General features: G+C 40.6%; 1 protein-coding gene across 3 annotated transcripts in view; it reads left to right on the forward strand.

Moving 5' to 3' along the window:
- Window positions 1-9,662: 9,662 nt before the first annotated feature.
- Window positions 9,663-25,433, forward strand: part of arhgap32b (Rho GTPase activating protein 32b) — a 203,368-nt gene continuing 187,597 nt past the window's right edge. For 2 of the 3 annotated variants that reach the window (XM_074671654.1, XM_074671655.1), the window contains exon 1: window positions 9,663-10,164. The gene's annotated coding sequence lies outside the window, so the exon portion shown is untranslated. The remainder of the gene's footprint in view (window positions 10,165-25,433) is intronic. The other variant, XM_074671656.1, reaches the window with a different exon arrangement.

Raw genomic sequence — 25,433 nt, forward strand, 5'->3', positions numbered from 1 at the left:
CAGCAGCAGCCATATAAGCCCCATATCAATCAAGCAGTCCAGTATGGATCAGTACAATCTGGTACAGGTTGGATAGGTACAGCCTGATCCTGTTTGTGTTTTCACAGCAAACCATACCCCCTCTTGGTAGGCGTGGTGGATGCCAATAGCCGCGTCAGGTAGGTAACAGGGTGAGGCCATAGCAGCGCGACATGGTGTACCCCACCAATAAATCCAACAAAGAAGATAAATGTGACACAGTAAACAAAGAACAACTCTGGAAGACATCCAGCAATTTGTCTTTTTTGTGATTGCCGTGTGGCCCTTCTAACAAAGTGCAATCGAGCTTTGTTTCAGAGGCTGTGTGCCTCCAGGAGAAATACAGCCGCTGTCACATGGTAAGAGATAATTCTTTGGACTCATCAACAGGCTGCAGTGATGAGGCTCCACCTTCTGGTAATCGGTATGTCTGGCATCCCAACAGAAGGGTACGAAAGAGTGGGACAGTGATTTGGAGACCTGTCCCAGGATTAGTCAATGAAAACACCATAAGATGCGTGCCGTACTGAGATGAACCAAACTAAACTGGTTGGTGGAAACAGGGCTTTAGAGACTCAATCAAGCTTTGTTTTAGTTAGCATAAGGAAAATGGCCTTTAGCCCTTTTGCAGACAGCCACAGGGAGTGCCCACTTGTCAGTCAAGTCAGACATGACCTCACATGGACAAAAGTCGTGGGTACTCAGACCAAAACCATTTTTTAATCGGGCTGTAAACATGTTTAATTTTTGCTGTAAAAATCTGCTTTTTTTGCCTTGTTTTCATTTTTTTTTCTGCAGTCAGCACCAAGTGGATTCTCAATGAAGTGCAGCTTCAAGCATTTCCTTATCAGCTTCATTTTTTGAAGACCAGAGGTTGCTGCTTGGGCCACACTCACAAAAGGGGTCATCCGACCCCAAGAACTAGGTTAATGACTTCTCGTGGCTTCATGTTCAGTTGCAGACTTACAAACATTAGAGGCTATATTTTCTAGCTCAGGTCTGTCCAGGGCTGAAGACAGAAGCCTTTCAGACAAGAGACAAGACTTTTTTTAAAAAAGTTTTACCAAGTTGAGTTGCCTTCATTGGATCAGTCCAAGAACTATGACTTGAAAGACTAAGAATCTTTAGAGACATTCATGGTATTTTTCCTGAGGATCGAAACAACGTACCTAAAAAACCTAATCTATAAACGTCTCCATATCACCCCTCACATGGAAGTGGAATTTTAGACATGGAAATGATCGTTGTGTCTTTAGTTTGTAATTTACACACATATTGAAGGAGTATCAGTAGACAACCATACTTTTCAAATACATCCAGGGCGCCTCAATGTTTTGAAGATATTTTTTGTGTGACAAATATACTTTTTAATATCACACTACAGGCTGCCTGAGAGATTTCCGAAAGACAGTTGCTGCTTTCATTGTTACCCATCCAGCGATCCTTTCATAAGAATTGAGAAGCACAACAAGCCCGAGGTGTCCAAAGAGCACGTGTGTATGTTATTGATACAAAGACCCAGCAACTCCTCTTTCCACTTTGTTGTCATCTGTTATTATCTCTTTCTTCAAAGAAACTGGACAGGAACACAGCAAGAACATCAAAAAAGTCAAAGAGATAATTTCATCATGAATATGACAACCATGTCATTATATGATATAATAGTTATTATTGTTTTATTACCAAGGGGTGGAACTTGCAGGCACTCTTTTTTTTTTTCCTTTTACAGCATAGCTCTTTTTTGTTTTAATCTATTCTCCGTCTGCTTTTTCTACATGGTTTCTGTCAATGCCTGTCGCTGATGCCTCGAGGTAGGTGTCAAAGAAGACAATTGGGGGTAGGTAGACACAGCCTTTTATTACATTTTTCTAATATTCAAGAACGATAGGATCTAGACAGGAGGGATGAATGTGAGTGCCACTAACCGCCTCAAGTCTGACCTGACACAGGTGCTGATCTGCAGGGCTAGAGGCAAAGTACTGAGTGTTCAGGAGCAGGTTTTTAGCATTAATGTCATTATCACCCATGACAGCAACATCAGTCATTATTCAGATTCATGGTTAACCTCAATGTCATCACCATCATCATCATATTCTTTGCCATCAACTTAATTCACAATGAGCTGAGTCTGAAACTTCCCCTGATGTAGACTGGGACTCTGCAGATTGAGTGTAGTTGGGTAACTTATTCTACCTCCAGGGACCATGGAGGAGGAGAGTCTAGCTTGAGTGCGTAGGTGTTCCCAAAAGAGCTGAGTCTTAAGCTTTTTCTAAAAGGTAAAAAGGGACTCTGCAAATGTAATTAGAGTTGGGTAACTCATTCCTCCACTGGGACATCAGAGGAGGGAAGTCTGGCTGGTGACTTATGCTTTCCCATGTTTTAAACACTGGTGTAAAGTAACAATGCTGGATGTTGATACCCAGTGTGCAGGTTTTAAAACCACTACATATTAATTTGTTGTAGAAATGTTCCAGCTGTAAATCATGTAAAGCTACCAGAGGGTCAAATAAACTAAGCACTCTAGCCACTCTCTAAGGCAGTGGTCACCAACCCTTTTGAGCCCAAGATCTCTAAACTCAACTGGCGTGAATGCAGTGAATGCAAGATCTACCTATTGAAGGCTTGAGGAAAAATGAGAAACACATTATCATAACTTTTTCCTTTTACATTATAAACAGATGGAACTTTAACATGTGTTGTAGTCTGGCTCATAGCTACAAACAGCCAGTCAGAGATATTTAATAGGGTGGCTGACAATAAGATGGCTCCTGTTCTTTTATTTGTCTGCATGTGACTGTGTGTCTATCAAATTAATATGGAGATTAATAGAGTAATAGGGAATGTTGCACACAGCATTTTTTTTTCCTTAAATAGGTTCTTGCCATTACTCTTTTAAATGTCCCTTTTGTAGTAATTCAGAGGTTTATTTTATCAATTTTGTCTTAAAAGCTCTGCTTTAAAATAATAGACTGGCTCACACACATTATGTATAATACATTTTTTATAATAACACAACAAACTGGAATTTAGTAACTATATAATTATAGTTATTCATAGATCATTAAGTGGAGGGTGAAGTTAAATAAGATAAATGGAGACAATTTATAAGTGTGTGCATTAGTTTTGCAGTTAATAGAGAGATCTGAGTTTTTCTCTTTTGAAAACGATTTCTTGAATAAATGTTGTAATAATGGTCTTAACTCAGAAAAATAATACCTTTCCTGGATAGTCCTCATAGCCTCTTTAAAGAGAAAATAGGTATGTGATGTAAATGTGCAAAGAGATCACAGGCCCACCCATTTTTAATCAAAAATGGCTTTAATAACAACTGCGTGGTCACATTTTTGGCTCTACAGACATTAAATTGACACTGACAGCTTCTTCATAGTCTTGGGATACTGACATTCTAACCCTTTTTTCTGATAGCTCTTATAGTTTTGGCACAAACACAGCACTCTCAGACTGTCACATGCAGAATTGTCCTTTAGCAAAACACTAAGCCCCAAATTGTGGTGTAGATCTTCAATGTGCATCACGCCACACCGCATCACAACACCTAGAGGGGAGGGTCAGGGTTTTCTTGCAGTGAATGCTGGAATGTTAAAATGCTGACCCGGCATTTCAACATGTGTTGGTTCAAAAATGGTTCGTATGGTATTCATCAACTGGAGCAAAGCCTTACATTACATTGTTTGTTTTTGTGTGTTGACAGACACTTGATTAGTCTGAGTTCATCAGAGCCTCAAACACTCACCAGCTCATTTCCTGGACAAGGAACAACTAGCTTCCTTACTACCAGAGATGATGCTGTCTCCATCTCAAGTGACCAACTTCGGAAGAGGAGACTTGACTTGCAGAAGGAGGTATCCATGGAGACCCTTAGCTTTTGGTCCAATTGCTGGAGAACCAACAGGCTTGGAGTCATAGCACCAGTGTGAGATACAAGGCTTGGAAGCAAATTTGACTGGGTTTAATGGAAATGGATGGGCTTTGAGCCTCCACACTAACAGCTATAGGGCACCCGTCTGTTAATCAGCTGAGCTGTGCCTCTGATTGGGCAAACTTCTGATCTTAATATCTTTTAAACTGCTAGGTTCAATTTTTTTTCCCCTGTACAATGTGTGCTGTTACATAAAACATCTATTCAAACAGAAGAGATTTTTTGTACCAGGCTGTAAACACGTTTTATTTTTGTAGAAAAACAGCTCTTTTTGGCCTGGGTGTATGTAGTGTCTGGTACTTCCATAGCCAGCCTCAAGGAGACACTCAACAAACTGCAGATTTGAGCACTGAAGCATTGCCTCATGTTTTTGGACCCAAGGTTGCTGTTTGGTCAGAGTTCTCATGCCAGGTACACAATGTATCAGTTTGAACGGAGCAGATAAAGTTGATGCAGTCGCCACACAACAGAGCAGAACAGAGCAGGCAGAGCGGGGATGGATCTGCTGTATTCCAGACATTAGTTTCAGGGCTGCACACCCCTGTTTTTCCCAAGACATACACTTTATTTTTTTGCCTTCCTTTAGTGTACTTTGTGCAAAAGTATGACAAAGTAGGCACACTGTGCTTACAACAAATATTAAAGCAAGTTTTTATAAAGTGCATTTTCAGCACATTAAAGCTAAAAACAAATTGAATTAAAAACTAAAAGCAACAAACATTTGTCCAAACTCTGATAGCATTGATGTGGCAATGTGTAAATTATCATTTCCACATAGAAAATGATGCAAAAAGAAAACGTTTGTCCTCCAGTTTCTTCAGTCACACTTTAGGCTTATAGCACTTTAAATGTCTGGAATTACCCATCTAGATAGCACTCCCAGGCTGTCATTGTCACGTAAATGTGCACTTTACATAGGCTACATGCAAACTAGGAGCCTAGAAGTAAAATATCAATAAAGAGAGGCCCCTTTTGTCAGCACAGTTACTCATTGTTCTCGGTTATCCAAAAAACAACCAAACAACAACCAACCCAATGTTGTGTGAAGGAAGGACTGCAACCACTGGAGAACATTTCAGTTCTCTTAATATAACGTTTAGGGAACGTAAGGCTTCGTATGGTTTCAGTGTAACCAAGGGGGAACATTCTCTTAACGTTGGATCTTGGTTTGGTTCTAAGTAACCTTTAGACAACCAAAAGCTAATGTTCCCTTTACATTCTGAGTTACTAGGGGCACAGCAGTTAGCACTGTGACCTCAGAGAATGAAGGATTCAGGTAAAAATCCCAGACAGCAATGGGGAAGAGCTTTCATGTGTGGTTCCCACAATCCAAAGTCATGCTGGTTAGCTTAGCTGGTGACTCTGAATTCTCTGAGCCTGAGTGTGCATTGTTGTTGTCAATGTGTTGACCCTGAGCTAAGAGGCGGTGAAGATAATATGTTGGAGCCTTTAATGGCTCCTCTCTTCTATCCTCTCCATTAGTGTTGAGTCTTGAGTGTAAGCTTATCTCTGTGCTTTCGACCACAAGATAGCACAATTACTGACATTTCGCCTGTAATCTCATCTCAGAGGGGTCCTCTCTTAACATGACAGCAGTTTGTTATCTTACAAAACTCAGACAAAAAAAAAAAAAGTCTTACTCTCCACCATGTGAAGGATCATAGCAGTAACATAACCCGTGTGTCTTCATTGTTTCAGCTGTTCAGATTTACTCATACTGCTTGAGGGCAGCAGCTGGGGATTACATGCTTGCACATTCTCATACGTCACCTTTACTATGAAAATGAAAACACGTAATAACAATGTTCCTTTGACTTTTCAAAAGAGAGGTCTGAATAATAACATGGGGTGTTAATCAAAGAAAGGGTATGGACAGAAAAGTACGCTAGGAAACTTACTAAAATGTAAAGAATGGCTAAAGTACAATAAGAAGGTGGATAAAAAACACTCCCTGGTCATGGAGCCAATACATTTAGAGCTCCCCCTGGTGACTAGCACAGTACAAGACATGCTGATTTATGTGCAAATTTTTGACGTTTGAAAGCGAGGATGTGATGTCATACCTGCTCTGCTAACAACTGAGGCTCATGCAGTCATTTCAACCATAGTCACATATAGGTTGCTAGGCGCTACCCAAGTAGCTGCCTGTTGCGGCAGCTCTCTCGTCTTTGTCCGTTTCTTGTAATTTTTTTGTCTCTTTTTCGTAATCTTTGTACTTGGAGTGGATCATCACTTTGTATGGTTCATTGTCGGTCACGGACACCAAACTTTTTGTGGCTTCGGCGATATTTTTTACTACTTTTCTCCTGTGTTTGTCTGGAGATCCTACATGTAACCATGGCTGCATTGTTTACATGCAAAATTAGCTGTTAGCAGCCTGTAGCATGTCAATGCTAACTAGTGTAGGGCTTGATGATTTCCCTCGAGCTGAGGAGGAGGAGGTGAGGACGACGTGCTGGTTCTCGGATGTGAGCTGGGAGGTGACGACGTGGACCTGTCCTTCCATCCATCGTTGTTGGGAACGTGGGATCTAGCTCCGGGGGATGGACGAGCTAGCTGTGCTAACCCAGCGGCATCGTGCTGTTCACGGACGTGGCTGACAGAGCTGACATCGGACGCTGGCGCCACATTGGAGGAGCTTCGCCTGCTGTGAGCAGACAGGATCCAGGAGACAGAGACTGAACAGACTGCTGAAGAAGCTCAGTCCTGGACCCTGTGGAGGTGGAGACTGGCTGGGCTGGAGAGTGGTGGACGAGTGGTGGACGGAATGTCGTCATCTAATTTCTTATGGACTTTTTTTGCTCTTTCTATACTCTTTCTTACTTTTGTTTTCTTAAATGCTGCGGTGACTCCTGAATTTCCCCTCGGGGATGAATAAAGTATTTTCTATTCTATTCTATTCTATATCATTATAGTAGAGGAGGACCAGCACGAGAAAATGTAACAAGTACGAACAATAATGACACTGAGCTCTTTTGATTTGAAGAAAGAAAATAATCATTTCTGATTTTTAACTGTTAATTTATTCTTAAAAGTGGGATCTACAGAAAATTTTGTTACTTGTTAGTAAACACAACCTACAAACTGGGCTCCTCCTCTATGGCTCAGTGCCAGCTGCAGCCCACACCCACAGCCTCCAACTGCAGAGTTTCTATGAAAGTTCTGCACAGATATGGATTGTTAAGAGATATCCAGAGAAGACCTCAGACAGGTAGAAATTCATGAATTCACTGTGCAGAGTGTTCATTATCTCTGGGTTCTTGTGCGATTCTGTCACCAGCAGCAGAGACTGAAACCCTTTTCTCAACTTGTTTGACTGGTCATTTCTGACACTGCTGGATGTTCTCGCTGGCTGACAGAGCTGACAGCCAAACTCTTCTCTCTTATCCTCAGAGCTGAGGCTGTCTGTCACTGAAGCACCAACAGCAGCAAAAGAGTCGAGGACAAGGTTATCACATTAATTCAGCAAAACCTGGAAACCAGACTGAGTTGTTTTTTTTTCCAGGTTATATCTCCTTTCACTTTATACAAGCCTCACTGACCTGAGCCCAGGCATAAGACCTTTACAGATAAAACAAGTGAAAGAAAATTCCTTTAATTGGTTTTGATAGGTAGATGTATATCAAAATTCTCTTCATTATTTTCTTGAAGCAAGATGTTATTCCTGTTGTAAGAAAGTTTGCTGTATTAGCAGCCATGATGTTTGGCTTGTTATAATAAGAAATAAAGTCAAGTCAAGTAAACAAGTCAAGTCAAGAATCCTTTAAGGAATCAGGGCACCTGAATCCTTGAAGGGTGAGCAGAGTCCAGGAGGAAGTGAAGGGTTCTGCCACCTGCTCTTTATAAACCATCCCACCAACCAACAAACTATACTGTAAACATACAGAAAGAAAATACTAATTCAAAGTTTTTTTTGTATTACATAGCTTTACTTCTTTGAAAATTATTCAAAGATTTCCTCGGTCAGTAACACTGGATCTATGTTTTTTCCAACTGAGTGTGATTGAGGTGAAATGTATCTCCTTTCTGTGGAAATAGTGTTTTTCCTTGGTTTTTGTTTAGCATTTAATTTGATCAATATTATGGGAATCAATAATGAAAATTAGGAATCACGATTGGGTACTAACCTGAAATAAGATCTATATTTGGACGTCACATGTGCCTTACGTTTGACTATAAAATTTGACAAATTGACTTTGGCCTTGATCTATTTCTGCCTTCCTTCACTCATTTCCCACAGTTTCAGTTTTTCTTTTGCTGTCCAGCCAAATAAAGAAAAAAAAAAACACATAATAAACTCATACCTCCAGGTCATTTCACAGGACCCTCTTACCTTCACACTGAATACAATAGCCACTGTATTACTTTAACTACAGGACTGCACATTACAAAAAACCTGACCTAATTGTAAAGTTTACTCTTAGAAAATAAATCTTAATTCACAGTCCACTTACTCTGCCCAGTCGTCCCTGACAGTTTCATTAAGTGTTCTCCTCTTAATGCAGCAGACTGAAGCCTCATTGTTGTGATGGATCAGCCTCCTATAACACAAATGGACTCCAGGGTGCACTTTGCTGCTTCTGTGCTGCCTTCAGGTGCACCTCTTAAGCTTCTGCTTCTAAAATTAATGCTTACAACCTGCCTCTGTTAAAGGTCTTCATGGAGATATAAAGCAGCAGCAACAATGAGGGTCAAAAGTTTTTAGTTTTAAGGCTTAGGTCATTTTTACACCGCCATCAGTGTGTGAACGTGGGTTGTTCAAGTTCTTCGAGAGGTCACACAGACTAATATAAGACCATTTATTCATATGGGTAAAACAAGGACTTTACATTGTGGTTAGAATCCCTATACGTGGTTAATTTCTGTGAAAAAAATAGTTTTTAGCATAACTCCAAATCGGAACAAAGGGAAACTTTTTTGTGGTGATTTTCAGTCTGGATACATGGATAAGAAATTGAGTGGGTAGGCTAAGGCATGACTGTTACCTCAGCATTAACCTTGTGCCAAGCTGAAAGATTTTTTTTTTTTTGATGAATAAGTTAAAATGATGAATAAGTTAAAGAATAAGTTAAAAGGAATAACGAGGTAAAAATTAAAACAAAAATCCCTCAGGTTTACTCTGCTCTGATGGTTTATGTACAGTAGTGGGTAATTTGAAAACATTTTGAACAAATAGTAAGGTAACTTCGGGATTAATGGATATTTCCTTTTTTTTTATAAATTATAATCAGAAGACAGCAATAGTAAGGAACAAGAATAATGGATTAAAAAAAAAAAGTCATAAAATGTGTTTTCACAGAGATATTTTTGAATACCAGGGAAACGTGGTTAGTAATACTCCTGCAATTTTTCAGACTTTTACTTTTTTGAATGAATTAACTGTTGCTCCATCATAAAAGATCCTATGTTTAATCGATAATGACAATGTTTTTGTTTTTACATCATCATAAAGGCGAACAAATAAAATTCAAACGAAGCGTACGACTATCAAAACGTCGGAAATCCGAGTTTAAACCTAGAACTAGTGAATCCTTACGTTAAAACGGTTCAGTTTTATTTCTTACCAGGATATTATTTCTTTCGTATTCAAATCCGCCTTTTGTTGCCTGCAGTTACCCCATGTTAGAGCATCGCCTTCTTAAGCCTAACCCTTACGTTGTTCAGTGTGTTGGGTTCCTCCGACAGCCCGTGAACGCAGCACAGTGATAGCGCTGCTCCTCTGCTCCGGTCAGGATTCACTCCGTGGTGTGCTCTTTATTGAGTTACACGCGCCGGAGAACCTCTCTACAAGTTTTAACCTGGAAACAGCGTCCCGTGACTCCCAGGAAAAGCGAAATTTCTCAGACTGTTGCCTCGAAAAGGATTGAGTGTTTAAAGGACGACACTAGTCTTTATTTTTACCCCAAAAAGAGGAGAGGAGACCAACTGACTGCACGCTGACTGAGAGCCGTGTCGTCCCGGGGGAGCGTTTTTGTTTGGGGTTAACCTCACTGTGAATACCAGTGGCGCGGTTTTTCTTCAGCCTGAAGAGTTTTTTGAGAAATATATCAAATACTTTCGGCCTGACGTCTTTGAGTCTGCTGGATGGAGCTGTGATGTGGAGGGAATTGAACAGCGGTGAAGCGCCAGACGGAGACAGCGAAAGCTAAGCTCATCTCAGCGACCAACTGTGGTCACCAGCCCCTGCCTCGACCACTAACACACAGGTACACAAGTTAGATGATTACCTCTGGCGGTCAATGTGGTGTCTGTCTGCCCTGGTTCATATCGCTCTGATAGATAACGTTATAACTGACAGTGAGTGTGGTTTAGTGGTCAGACAGAAATCCGCTGATGTGAGACGGCGCGCATGTGTGTATTGTGTATGTGTGAGAGTGGAGAGGTGGTGTGTGTTCGGGGGGGGGGGGGGTTTCAACGTCTCCCCCAGCCAGTCATAGCCTGCACCGAGTTGATCCTACCCGGGAGAATATCGTTCGGAACCCCGCTTAACATCATGGCGGTTTAACTTTGAGTTTAGGGCAACACTGACCGCGTTATGTTTGGCATCACTTTTTTTCTGAATCCGTTTAATGTTTTTTTCGTTTCGGTGGTATAACACATGTCTGTGAAGCAGGGGCGTGTCAAAACAGTATGACTCTGGTGGCCCAACGGGGGACTAACTTATCCATGGATAAATACATATTTTTAATAAAAACATGGACATAACACACCAATGTTAAATTCTTCTTTGTAACATCTTAACCTACTAAGATAATTTATAACAGTGATTATACTTAGCCTCTTTAAATTTAAGAACTATTGATGGGCCTTCATTAGAAAAAAATGAATGTAATTAATTACAGGTGTGTAATAAAATAACCACATTTTCATCGCATATCAATATTGGTAGAAGCTGTATTTTTCAAATTATTGAATAGACATTTACAAACATTTAAACATCGAAGTCCTGTTCATTTTCCGTTAAAATACTTTTTGAATATAAAATGTGGTTGAAGTAACATCAGTGCATTTTAAGCCAGCAATGTTTGCAAGGCTAATGAATTCAAGTTTTTAAGGACTGGCTGTAAATGTGAATGTGGGTTGGCGACCGCATGCTTGTACTCCAGCAACCTCTGACGTCCTTGCTCACTGTTACCGCAAACAGTTCATGACTGCTGCATGTCGAGTACCGAGGTGATGCTGGGTGCAAGAATTATCCACACTTTCTTGTGCATTGCTGCGATTTGAATGCCAGGAACTAATTAATACATTAAATTCCCGGCTCTATCAGGGACTCAGAGAAAGCCCTGTTTCAACCTAGTGGTTCAGTTCAGTTCGTCTCGGCATGGCACGCATTTTACGGCGTTTAGCTTAGCAGTCAGATAACGTTTCCCAAGAAAACTCTGATTCAGGATTTTTAGCTCAAAGTTTGACTGAAGAACTAATTTCACAAAGAAATGTTTATTACTCTCTCTCAGGAGATTCATATTCAGTACATTCAAAATGGTATAAATCACCTTATTTACTGAAATAACAAAATAGTGCAAGCCGGATGCTAATGTATATGGGAAACTGCATTGATATGCTAGCAGTTAGCATACATCAGTATAACTTTAGCTTCGGAATAGAATTTCAACTTTCATCACAGAAACATATCACATCAACTCTTTGTAAAAAAATAGTGAGAATTTCAAATGTCAAAAGCTAACAGGCAATTGAAAGGCTCATGGCTGACTTCATAACTACGGAAAGCTTCCAAACAACTTAAACTATTGCTATAACCACTTTGAGACACTAGATGGCCTACTGAATTATTAATATATTACAACACAGTACATCAACGTCACATTGTGTGCAAGTTTTACCTGTTTCTGTATAATTATGCCCAGAAATATCCAGACTCAGGGACCAATTACATTTTATTCACCTACAGTATAAACTCAATTAAATGTTGTTGACACAGAAAACCTGTAAGCTACTTTTTGTAACAAGAAAATTCACAAGAGGAATTGATAAGGAAATTGATGAAGAATCAGATCAATAAGTAGAGTCAATAAGGGCTCACAAGATCTTGTCAATTGCCATCCCTAAACAGGGCCAGGTTCAACCGATCCAACCCGTTCCAAACCGTACTGATCTAAACTTGACTCCTTGGTGGAAACAGGGCCAAAGAAAGACAGTAAAATCTTACATACTGTCTATGTATTAGAAATACATTTTATCAGCTGCTGGGTCCAACTAAACCCCACATTTTTAAAGTTATATATTTTTTTGGGCTTTCACATCTTTTTTATGTAGAGGATAGGACAGTGGACAGTGCAGAAAACTGGGGGAGAGTGGGGAATGATGTGACGAAGCTGGGCCGCTGCAGCTACCTGTTTGAGTGTACAACTTTCCCACTAGGTCAGGCCTGCGCCTTGACTGATTCCTTTTAACACCACACAGTTTTTCACATGCAAGTAACCCACTCACGTTCTGAGATTATGACCCCCACCCTGCCCTGTGGTGAATCAGGAAACAGTGCGGCAGTAATGTTGGGCGAGGAGGGCAAGCAGAAATGGATAAAGAAACAAGTCCAGTTTTGTCAACATAAACATTTTCATTTACACTTAATGTCAGTTGAGCTTGAGCATGCTGAGTCTCAGATACCACTTGAAGTGAAGCACTTAGCTAAAGCAGGCACAGCTCCTGGGTGTTTCCACGGCGAATTTTCAACTTGGCCTTATTTTCCTCCATTTGATACAGTTGTGTGAGATCATTTGCTTTAGTTGTGAAGGATTCAGGGAATTTTTAGACTGAACCCCATGATGAACAACATGATCACATCTTTCCAGTTTGTTAGACAAGTTCATCCATCTGCTAACTTTGCTGCGTTTGGGGTTGCAGGGTGAACACAGTCTACCCAGCTGTCATTGGGCACAAGGTGACAAACAACCATTCACACACACTTTTACAGTCTGGAGAGTCCCATCAACCTGATGAAACATTGGGAGAACCCTGCAAGAGCAACATGCAAACTCCACAATGAAAGGCACCTAGCCAGCTAGGGATTTGAACCATGCACAGTCCGTGCTGTGAGGTAGCAGCGCTAACCACATACATTTCAGCTGCCAAAGATTTAACTTGGCTATCTGTTAGTCATAGCTTTAATAGATAGATGCTGTTTCACAGCCCTCCACTGATTCAAGACGCGTGTGCTGGACCCCGTTCAAAAATAGGGCAATTTAACGCTGCTTTGAGTTCAGGGCTCCTCTTAGAACAAACAGAAGACAGCTGTGATTCAATTGTTAGTGTTTTATCTTTTGTTCTGTTCAGACAGACAGCTGGAACACTCACAGAGGTACTGAAGGACAGATTAATATTCACAGCTTTTATCAAAGTATGCCTCTCACATGTCGCTCATTAGAGCAGGAGGTGCAACAAAGAGACTGCAACAAAGCTTGGTGGTTAGCTTGATTGTGAAACGAAGGAAAAAAGCTGGCAGATTTGTCGCTTTTTCAAGTGAAGTTGGAATTTATTTGATTTTTTTTGTCTGTTTTCTTTTGTAGTTAGAGCCAGTACTGTGCACTGTGAATTTGACAAAAGAAACAATCTGAAGATGTCACTTGCAGCTAAGAAATTGCAGTGAACATCTTTTACAATCGTTGGACAGTCTGAAAACTTAGTCATTGTGAGAATTACCAGAAAATAATCTGACTCTAACAGCTAAAATACATTGGATACATCTGCAATGCGTGTCTGTTCCGTTACGGAGGTTTATAAGTTTAATAGGTTTCACACAGCCATCCCATTTTTGACGTATGCGGAGCTGTGACGCATAAATTCAGCATAGGAAAGATTAAGCAGGACAGGAAACTATTAAAATAGCCAGTGACTTTCAAAATAAAACAAACCGTGTCAAAATCAGTTTGTATGTAGCTTGACTATGATGATAAATGGACATAATGAGCAGAGCCAGACCAGGAGTCAACAGATTTGAGGTTCAGCCCAACATGAATGAAGAGACACTTACAGATGGAGAGAGAGGCGGGGAACTCCTCGGTCTCGTGAATCCAGTTGTCTGTCAGTCACGCTGCTTGTCAGACTAAACATGCAGTCGGCGTAAGTTGAGAAACGTAGTCAAGACGCACCACAACAGAGTCGCACTGCGGACGTATCTAGTGTATTTCAGGCTTAATACCGTGTTTTGTTAACTAGCTGTGAGAAGTACATGTTGAAGTCTGACTTGCTTGCAAACCTTTTTTGCAAACCGGGAGACATCAACTTTAAAACCTCTAACATTAGCACCTGAAGAAGTGTCACACATATCTAGGCCTGTCACGATAATCAATAAATCATTTGACCGAATGATAAATAAAAACGTCCTCGGTAAGTTTGCCAGCCTCGATAAACTGACACGTGCATACATGTTTGTTTTCCTCCTCTCTTTCGACTAAAGAGGCTGAATGAGAAGATAGCTCACTACGTCTATCTCTCCTAACATGGGGGTGCATAGGTTCTGTAGCGGATTTGGAGCGGAGTGAGCATCTGTCAAAAATGCGATCTTTGACATCTTTTGCGACGAGGCTGCTCGCGCATACACACGGAGAGAGCTGAAGTGAGCGTCCTGAGGGGTAAGGAGGAAACACACGCTAATATTAGTGATGGCACGAACTACACGGTTACAGTCCCAGTGTAGGAATATGTTTTTTTTTTATCAGAATAAACAAAGTGTGAGCTCATGAACACCAACGAGCTGATATGTCGCATATGTTTGAAAATAGTGGCGACGAAGAAGAAGAAGGGGAGGTGCAGCGGAGCCTTGTTCTTTGACAATCTGCTCTTACTGAGGCTTTTGGTCTGCAAAGTAAATAGAAATAAAAGCACCAAATGGTGGGCGCTCAAAGACAGCTACATTGCCAAAGAAATGCAGCCCTTCAATACGGTTGAAAGCCAGAAATGTTAAAAATGTTTGACAGACAGTACGGATTGACTGAGAAAAAGTACATGTTACAAACAATTCAGGAACTGTAAAAATGCCCTTTTATTTAGGCTATAGCTTTTATTGTTGGTTTTTTTTTGGAGTTTCGTTTTTTCTTTAGAGACAGGGTCTATGTTTTATTGTTTTTGATTAGTATTAATTATTTTCATTGACATGTATTTTTTTCTAAAAGAGAGTCCATTTCATTTTCAAGTTTCTTGATCTTAAAATGGTGTACTCACTTTATTATCCCAATTATCATAATTACATCAATGAAAAAATTGGAAAAAAATCAAAATAATATTGACAATAATATCATTTATTGGCAATAATATTTTGGAAAATTATCGTCTAGCAAAATTTGTTATCGTGACAGGCCTACACATGACGCTGTCCTCCCTCCACTGATTTGTACAGAGGATTTACAGAGAGCTGCTCGACCTGTTGTTTTAATTGGGCGTTCTCTTTTAAATTGCTTTAAGCAGAGATGTTGACTCCTAAATGATGTGTAATCCACTCGGGAGTGTCTCAAAAGCTGGCCTCTGCCTCTCAGGTTATTTGATCAGTCCGATGCTTCACCCTCTATATTAGATTACCACTTAATCAGATATGCATGGCTGCCTTTAATCCTTATTTAACAAGGCAAACTAACTCTAAACAGGGTGGGATACACGCATATTACACTCTGTGTTCCAGCATATGTATATTATCTCCAGTGTGGAGTTAATGCCTTGCTGAAAGGCACTATTTTTTTTACAGTTTTCCCAGGAGGACAAAGTGTTTTCCAATCATCTCCCTTGTGCACATTTCTCGGTCAGCGTGACTAATTAGTTCAAGCAACACGCCTCTAAAAGCCATTATGTTACTGCTTCTCTGTGATCAGGGTGGGAGACTTTACAAGCCATGCTTCATTATGTGTTTTGCTGTTGAAGTTCACGGTTCAGTGCAGCGTGTTTTGCTGCGGCGTGGGGGGAACGTACCTGCACCAGTTGGCTTTTCGTGTGTCTGAAAACAAACACCAAAATCTTATCTGCATTTGTACAACTGCTCTCCTTGCATGTTGCTGCTTGTTATTCTGCTCCAGCTCTCCACTCCAGGTTGTTGTTCTTCTTACTGAAAAAAGGGACAGTTTGTCTCTGCTTTGTTCTTTCCTGGACCCACTTTCATTTTCACAACACTTAGTTCTGCTGCTGGGGATAAAAACACCACTCCTTAGTGGACTCTGTGACAAAATATCCCACGTCTCTTCAAAATACACAGCCACAGCCAGACCAGGGCGATGAAACAATCTTGAAATGGAGTTGTGATTGAGTGGAGGTAGTTACTGGTAACACAATCTGGACACTTTGTTCTCTGTTTGGGTAGATTTAACAGCCTATCAACCTGCAGAAATGTACTCAAAAATCAGCCAGCCTCACTTTGGAGCGTGCACACTGGACCCTGAAACATTCTGGGTGACAGTTTGCTTTCTGTGGGAGTCAAGTCACCACCACTTCTAGGATTATGGTCATTTTAAGCTGTACAATTTTACTGAATGAAGGGTTTTTGGCAGCAACTGAGCAAAGCCACTCCAGCTACGGCTGTTACAGGTCTGTCAGGTAGCATCAGAGAAGTACTGAAACTTAACAAGAAACTGCTCTAGGTGGTGTTTTCATTAACTGGTGTGTTTGTTTTGCAGAGTAGGAGACCTCTGTGGATACTTCAGCTCTATTAAAAATCCATGTTAACAATGTACACTGGAGGAATCGTGACCTTAAAACAAAGCCATGCACTGACCAAATAACAATGCTTGAAATTCAGGGATGAAAAAATGGCAAAAACTTAGGCAAATTTAGGGAAAAATAGAAAAATAATGAAAATTTGCTTTATAAAAATACCTGTGCAATTTAGCAAAATCTGTATAGATCAAATGATACTTAAATGCGCTATGTGCCTTTGTTTCCTTCTATAAAAATATAACGCCAAAATAAAGGGATGCATGCTTACATATAATAATACTTTATTTGCATAGAACTTTTCAATACAAGTAACAAAATGCTTCACAGTGCACAGTAAAAACAGATAAAAATGAACAGCAGACTGTAAAAACTGATAAATACAAAGAAGACAAGCAGCCAAGCAATAAAATAAATCAATAGAAGAAAAAACAATAAATTAAGATAAAATATAAGATAGAATTACAACATAAAAGCTTTAATAAGCTTTAAATAAGTCTTCAGTTGAGAAATAAAACAAGGGACTAATTGTGCAAGTCTGATCTCTTCTGGGATATTACTCTGGTGACCTGAATTTACATCAGTTCAGTTCACATATTACACCCTGTTAATATTATTAATATCAAATAACTTATCAAAACATTTGTACTTAGTAACTAGCACAATAAGCACAATAATAACAGACATGTTTGACAAAAGTATTTAAGGTGTCACTGCACTCTAAACTGAATATTCAGCAACACGCGACACTTTGAGTAACTCATTGCTTTTACTTAGGTTACGTAGGTCTTTTGACACAGATTTTTTTGTAAGTTTTACAGAGAATGTCGGATCACTGTCATTTGCCTCAGAGACATGAAGAAACTAGCAACTTAACCAATGTCAAAGTGCAAAAACTGCAGTTCCTCAAGTGTCCACAAAGCCTGGGAATCACCTTTAGTTCTCAAATTCAAACCTTCTATTCATTCTTGGAGGGCCATTGAGGTTCCCCCATCATCTTTATCGTTGAGATCTCAGCAACACAAAAAAACACCGAACAATAGGGGTGTAACGGTACACAAAAATCATGGTTCGGTACGTACCTTGGTTATAGGGTCACGGTTCGGTACATTTTCGGTACAGTATGGATCAACACAAAGCCATTTGCTTGTTTATCATGTTTATCAAACCAAAAACTTGCCATTATACAGCGAGGGGGGAGGCTCTTCAAGCTCCGGTTGGTCGTTAGCAGCAGCCATGATGAACAATTCAGACACAAGCTCCTGTGGCTTGGGAAGCTCTTTGATATTCATCTTCTGATTGGCTCACCGTGAGACGTCACGTTCACATGATATGCACATGATCGAAAAGCACGAATCACAGACCACTTTCCTCATGAATATTACAACGCCTTCCCTGCTCAGCCAATCATAGACGAGTACTCACGTGAATATTAAAGAGCCATGAGCAGCGGCTAACATAAACTTACTGTACTCGTTCAAATACAGCACTGTACCAAACCGAACGGCCTTATGGAGCAGTTCGGCACGAATACATGTACCGTTACACCCCTACGGAACAACACATAAAATCATTACCTAAACAAAAACTAAACAAATGAGTTAAAACTTGAGTAACATTAGTTGGAAATTTAAGTCCTAAACTCTGGGGAAGTGGGAATGATAACTTAAGAGTTTGTTGAAGGGCATCAGCATCCTTACAATAATGACCTTTTAACAAAAAAGTCCAACAGGTTCACTTATTAAATACATGCTATTTGTAGGATGCATTTCTTTGTTCAGATAAAGCAAAGGCTTAGAGTTATGCATAGTAGTGCAGGGATCTTCATCTTCTACCCTGGAGGGCTGAGAGGCTGCAGGTTTTCTTCCCAACCCAAAACTCCCCCAGCTGATTTCACTGATTAGTCCCTTGCAGCCTCCAGAAAACTTGCAGCCTCTCAGCCCTCCAGGGTAGGAGTATGAGAACCCTGGCTTAGTGGCTGTGTTGGTTGTCTTTCAGTCAGATGGTTGGGCGCTTAAACCCAAGTCCACCTTTCCACATGCTGAAGTGTGACAGGTAGGCCGCTTGGCCCCTGAACTGCTCCGTGGTGCTGTGCCATTGGTGTATGAATGGGACCAGTTTATACTGATGGTTCTTTATGTCGTTGCCTCTGTCATCATGATGTGAATGTAGGATTAATGTGATTTGCAGTATGAAAGCACTTTGAGAGTCTAGACAAGAGAAAGTGTTTTATAAAAACTCTCCATTTAATGTTTCATGCCATTAATATTCAGGGATTTAGCTTGTCTGATGGTCGAACTTAGTGTTTAAGTTGTTTTCTGATACACATCTCCGCTGTGTCTCCTGTTTTCAGGATGCTAAAGAGGAATAATTGGGCATATTCAATGTTTCCAACATAGTGACCTCTATCATTGGGTACCAAAACTTTACTTCAGAAATCACTGGGTGATGTCATAGAGACTTTGCCCATGTTTTCCACCACCCACGCCCACGGCTTCTCCTTATGAAGTCAGCTTGTCAAACAAAATCATCAGACAGACACTTTTTTTCCAAAAACAATCTAGATCTGCTTCATTCTGCTGTTTTTTGATCATAATCTTTAAGTTTGAAAGAGGAGGCGACCTATGTGTGATAAACGCTTTGGGAACAATGAACACTGAGAGGTCATTATACTCGTTGTGGTGACTCAGCAAAGAAACAAAAGTTGAGAGAGTTGACCCACAAAAACCTGAGTGGTCTCTTTTTCCTCCCAACAGATGAATGAAACCATTGACTTTTCAGGGATGGCTCTAAATCACTGCAGCTGAAATACCAGGAATATCATATGTTGTACGTGGACCTTATCAAATTTAGGCTGTGTGCAAGCAGGTCGCTTATATAGCAAGAATTAATTTTCATCTCCATTGTGATTCTGTCTTTTGTGCTGAGTTTTGTAGACGTCAGCTGTAATGCTCTTTTGTTGCATTTTAAGAACATTGTGTTTCAGCTGCTTATTATTAAGACTGTGTTTCATGAACAATGATGCTTATATTGTGACAAGCATTTTGTTCTTAGCTGACATGGTGTTACAGCAAGATGATTAACTGTCATTGTTTGTTTTTTTTGTAGCTGATGAGAAATTTTGCAGCTTTAAATATAGAAGACACCTCATTATGAAAAATTACTCATCCAAGGGCTCACATGGAGTTGTTATGTATACCAAAGTGATGTTTATATTCATAGCCCACCTGGTTATGTGCTCACCTTCAAGCTGCCAGGTTATCAGACTCTTAGAGAACATTGGACCAGGATTTGTCTCTCCCTCTGTCTGTGTTTGATTTAATGAAGCAATTAGTGCAACTGTTTACAGACCATCTTTAGATCTGAACCATCAATTGTAAAGGTGCGCTACCTCCACTGTTCAAAAACAAAGCCAAATACCCCAGACAGAAGAAGAAGCTACTATAAAGCCTTCTTGGAGTCTGCACGGTGGGATTGGTTGATTGAGCTACCCTGCCCCTTCTGCTAAACAGAACACACTTTTGGAACATAGTCTGTGTATAGAATGGACATCATGGCTCCTTCATTTACTATTGTGTGGTTTTGAAGCCAAAATACCCCCGTCACAAGTGCTGCCATTGGTAGCGGTTGTGCAGCCAGAGTCTGCACAGTAGAGACTGTGAGGGATTCTGGGAGAATCTGAGTGGAGCTGGGTGACAAAAATGATAAATTATTTCTCCCTCCCGACATATTTTGCTATCCCCCCAAAAATACACAAGTTGCAGTTTAATCATTGTTAAACGTAATGTAAAACCTCCTTTTTAACCTCTTACAACTAATAACAAAACTTTTTAGATAAAAAAGACATGAATACAAGAGAAAGTTTACAGAAAATTATCTTCAAGTCACTACAACAATTGGACGTTAGAAATATTTCTACGAGGTGTATTAATTTTTCAAAGTTTGATCACAGCCCATCTGGAATGACTGGAGAGCTGGATTTTTTGACCTATACTGCAGCCAGCCACCAGGGGGAACAGTTTTTGTTGCGACCCCACTTTGAGCCGAGCAAGATGACGTCCATTTTTTTTTTACAGCCTATGGTTTTGAAATGCAAAGATCCCCAGGTGGATGAAGTCCACAGAATCAGACTTTTGTGGTAGTGTTGGTGACTTTTTCCTCCTGCTGATAATCTGGTCAACAAAAGCCCCTCTCCACCAAGCAGTCCTGTATTATCAGTATGGTTTACGTATGGGTTGGATTGGTAAAGCCTGATCCTGTTTGCATCTCCACAGCCAACTGTGCCCCCTCGTGGTAGGCGGCATGTAAGTCATATGCCAAAACTGCGTCAGTTACATAATAGAGTGACGCCATAGCAGCAAGATACAATGTGCCCCACAAATAAATCCACATGCAGTACACAAAGAGAAACTATGGGAGGAATCCAGCTGATTTTTCCACCTACCACTTCCCACTCACCTCCAACCATCTCGACAGCGTTTCTTCCAGAAACGTTAAAATGCAGTGAATAAAATCTGCGTTTACACGGAAATGCTGAGGGACTGAGAACGATGTAGTAAGCGTGCCAGACCTGTAGGTGGCACTTTAACTGTCTTGTCCAGAAGTGGCTTTTGGGAGATCTCCACCAAAGTAGAGTTGAGCTGATCATCTGATGTATTGGTGAATGCTAAGTGCAGAAGTGGAGCATCAGATGCACATTTTGTTGAAAGACAGTCAGCAGATTGGGCAGATTCAGCAGCACAAGCACAACATGGTAGTCCAATCGTGACAGTAGTACTTTAGTATGCGCTTGCGCAAAGCGGAGTGTGACGTCAGCGTTTCCACTGAAAACGCCGGCTTACTGTTTACACTGCAACCGTGGCTGCAGCATTTCAGAAAAATTCCACTCTTGAGGCCATTTTCAAAAGTTTGCATTTTATAACGGCTAAAAAGCTGTTTTCATGTGAAGCAGTGAAGGCCGAAATGCAACAATACTTTTGCGTTTCACCCTGAAACCGTTGTCGTGTATACGGCCTCTAAGTGTGACCCCTTCTCTGTCCTGGCTGAATGGTTGCTTCGATGATGACTCAGAAACCGAATGATTGCTGTTCAGAACAGCTTATGTTCCTGTCTGAACCAACATGCTAAAATCTTTACCAGATTTAAAACCAAATGATTGAGGCCATAACCTTTTCATTCACTGAGGATCAAGAAGCTGTGTCCAGGTCTCATGAAGACTCTCGTGTTCTGGTCTGTGATGATGCAGTTTAAGTCTTTTATGAAGGGGCAAATCCACGACTGTAGAAGAAAGTGTTTATTGATTTTATATAACAAGACAAAGTGACAGCATCACTTTGAAGGGGATGACAGCACAACAATACTTTTATCTGGATCATCTTGTTTTTGTGAAACTTGTGGGCTGAAACTGTGCTACTCTGTGCTGAAATAGATTAGACTGAAATGATTTTGGATTTCCTGCTGCGGTGACTTTAGGATTAGCTGTTATCTGAGCAGACAGAGGGTACAAGGAGCTGTGGCTGCTCACGGCTGATTGAAATCTTAGAGACTGCAGCATGTAAGTCACATTGGACTTGGTGCTGGGGTTTTGTCAGGTGAAGTATGACAGAGGGAAAGGAAAGTGAACAACAACAGATACAGCTCTGGGAGATGGAGCTGGTTTCTGGTTTGGTGGCTCTGTGAGTTGTCTAATGTGGTTCCCACATCACGTCTCAACAGCTATTAGATTGACTTTCATGTAGTTTGTTTTAAATACTCATGTTCCCTCCCTGATGGATTTGTGTGACCCTTTAACTTTGCCTCTGGCTTCATCACCAGGACTCCAGTTAGATTTATCTAATTCTTATTCCCATCAGCCTTGGCAGCCCTGCTAGATTCTCCTTAATGTAATGGCTATGTCCACACTCATGTCATAAAATATTTAAAGGACATTTAAAAGGGAATCAATCTCTGTACAGATAGGTTTTATCACATCTTCACAGGCTATCTTTGTCTCCACTAACACACTTAAACACTTGTTCATTGATCTCTCATGTAGAAGAGGCTAAAACGTCTGCCTGCAGCTTCATGTGAGAGGAAACCATTGATGAACATGGAGATCTCCTGGGCAACAGCTTTCCTGCTGCACATGTAAGCAGCAGCATGACAATAATTAAGTGAAGAACCAGTGTTACAGCAGCTAAACATGAAGTCTCCACCATTTATTACTTTACGAAGCAAAACCAGGTGTTCTCCATCAGGAGTGATGTTTTTTGTCACGCATGGCCAGAAATGACCAATCAGGGATGGACCATTGTGCCCTCAAGGAAGCGAGTTCCCTTTACATAACCAATTTCAAGGCTAATCACACCTTCAGTTTTAATGTCACAAAGTTGTCCTGCTCAGTGCGTTTACATGCAGCTTGAGAAATTGGACTATAAGCTAAGTCAGAACAAGATCAGACTATCAAAATGCATGTAAACAGCTGAGTCAGACTGAGAATGGACTAAGCATAGGTCCTTTGACACATGTAGATAATGAAATTGCTATCAGACTACAGTTGGATTCCACAGGACTCGACAGGTCTTGGCATGCCTCGGTGTTCAGATTGGGAACAGATTGTAGAAGGAGGAAGTAGATGACCATGATTAAAAAAAAAGGTTGCTGCGCCCCAACACCACAAACTAAAACCATTTCTGTGTTCCAAATCAGGCAAATGTATGTACACTTACATAAAATGCTCTGTGTTCACTCTGCACTTAATGGAACAGTGCACAGAATGGTACAGGGTAGTGCTGTCCTAAATTCAACACTGTGGCTTTGTACTTACCAGAAACTACAATTGCTTTTCACAGATGTTTTTCTTTCTTTTTTTTTTTTACTTTATACTTTCAGAAACATATGCAACATACAATAAATAAACACAGTACAATACCTGTAACACCTCCCATTCCACCCCTGAGGCTAAGGGGCCATTTACACAACAACGGTTTTAGGGTGAAATGCAAAAGTTTTGTTGTGTTTCAGCCCCGCATTTCAGCTGACCTAAAACGCAAACTTTTGAAAACGGCCTCCAGAGTGGGATTTTTCTGAAACGCTGCTGCCACTGTTGCCGTATAAACAGTAAGCCCGCGTTTTTTTGTGAAAATAATGACGTCACTCCCCGCTCCGCGCAAGCACAAACAACAGTCCAGTAGTATGGTTGTTCCTATTATCGTGGACTACCGTGTTGTGCACGTACTGCTGAATCTGCTGAATGTCTTTCTACAAAATGTGCTCAACTTCTGCACTTAGTATTTCCTAACATACCAGATGATCAGCTCAACTCTACTTTGGTGGAGATCTCCCAAAAGGGGCTTCTGGACAAGACAGTTATAGCGCCACCTACAGGCCTGGCATGCTTACTACAGCGTTTTCAGTCCGTCAGCGTTTCCATGTGAACGCATATTTTTTTTATTGCGTTTTAGCGTTTTTAGATGAAACTCTATGTAAACGGGGCCTTAAAGAGACACACACACACACACACACACACACTAGGACTTTAAAAAAAACAAAACAAGTTTGACCGACTTTCAAATGACCCATGATAAGTTTCAATAAATTCAACCAACCCCATTTTAAAAAATCTGCCCACTCCCTTTGATCACCACAGCACAACCTCATTGTTATTTGATTTACTTAACAACCCGTCTAGCGGAGAGAGCTCTGACTGCTCTAAAATGGAAACATAACAAGGTAAAACTGAAAGTCAAGCCAAATAGCCCGTCTTAAATTCTGAGATTATTTGCCAGAAACACAAGTAATGAATTTAGCTTCTAATTTATTTTTGTTTTTTACATTATTTTCTAAAATGTCTGCTATAGTAGACAGAAGTTGGACAAAAAGTAAGCCTTTAATTTTCAGTTCTTTTTTGAAGCTTTTTCTCAGTTTTTTCAGAAAGGACAGGACACAAGAGTGGTTAGAGCGTGAGAGTGGGAGGCGGCTTACAGGAAAGAAGCCACAGGTTGGGTTTGAGCCTGGGCCACCAGTTCAAGAGTCAAGTTCATGATGCATATAAAATGGATTCTGGGAAATTAGGAAAATTAAATTTTGGTCTAACTTCCAAAATAAATGTAAGAAGGCCCTGATCATCTCTCTTCGATGTAACACACACTTTAGAAAACTGTTCAACATTGAGCATGGTCAGCAATAAACATTGATGACAAGATTTTGTCTTTTCTGACTTTAGCGTCAGACTTTAAGAACAAAACAAAACAAAACTTAGAAGAGGCACAGAATAAGGAAAAGTCAGATCACGTTTATTTTTTGTTGACCGGGTCTCGAAGTTTATTCTTTTCCGTGACCCTAATCAAGAGGATTAAGAAGGAGCTTCAGATTTCATAAGATTTTAATAATAAAACAGTCATTAATTCACTGTTTTGCATTTAGATTACACACAGTTTATGCAGACTGACAGTCCTCTCTTCTCTTACACAACCATCTGCCAGCTTTTGTTTTCCTCTTATTTACATGAGACCTCCTCTGCTCCTCAAAGGTCTCCTTGTTTGTCTTCGTGCTCGACGGCCACGCACAAAGCCAGACATGACCTCTGACCCCAGCCTTAGACACTGACGCAGAAAGCGGGGGCCGAGTGTTCATTGTGACTCCTTTCCTCATGTTCATTAATTATGTATAATGCATACGCTGTCGTCTTCAGGCCCTGTCCCACACACTGATCCGCAGACTGTCACTCTCGGTGTGAAAAAGCCTCTGGCTCGGAGCTCTCGCGGTGCTGAGTTTCATTTCTCCAAGGATGCCGTGACATTCCCAAAGGAGATTCCATTCCCCCGTAAACAATCCTGGCATT

The sequence above is a fragment of the Halichoeres trimaculatus genome, unplaced genomic scaffold (assembly GCF_033239565.1).
Source record: "Halichoeres trimaculatus isolate MK-OKI-2021-1 unplaced genomic scaffold, fHalTri1.1 fHalTri1_scaffold_6, whole genome shotgun sequence".
Classification (NCBI taxonomy): Eukaryota; Metazoa; Chordata; class Actinopteri; order Labriformes; family Labridae; genus Halichoeres; species Halichoeres trimaculatus.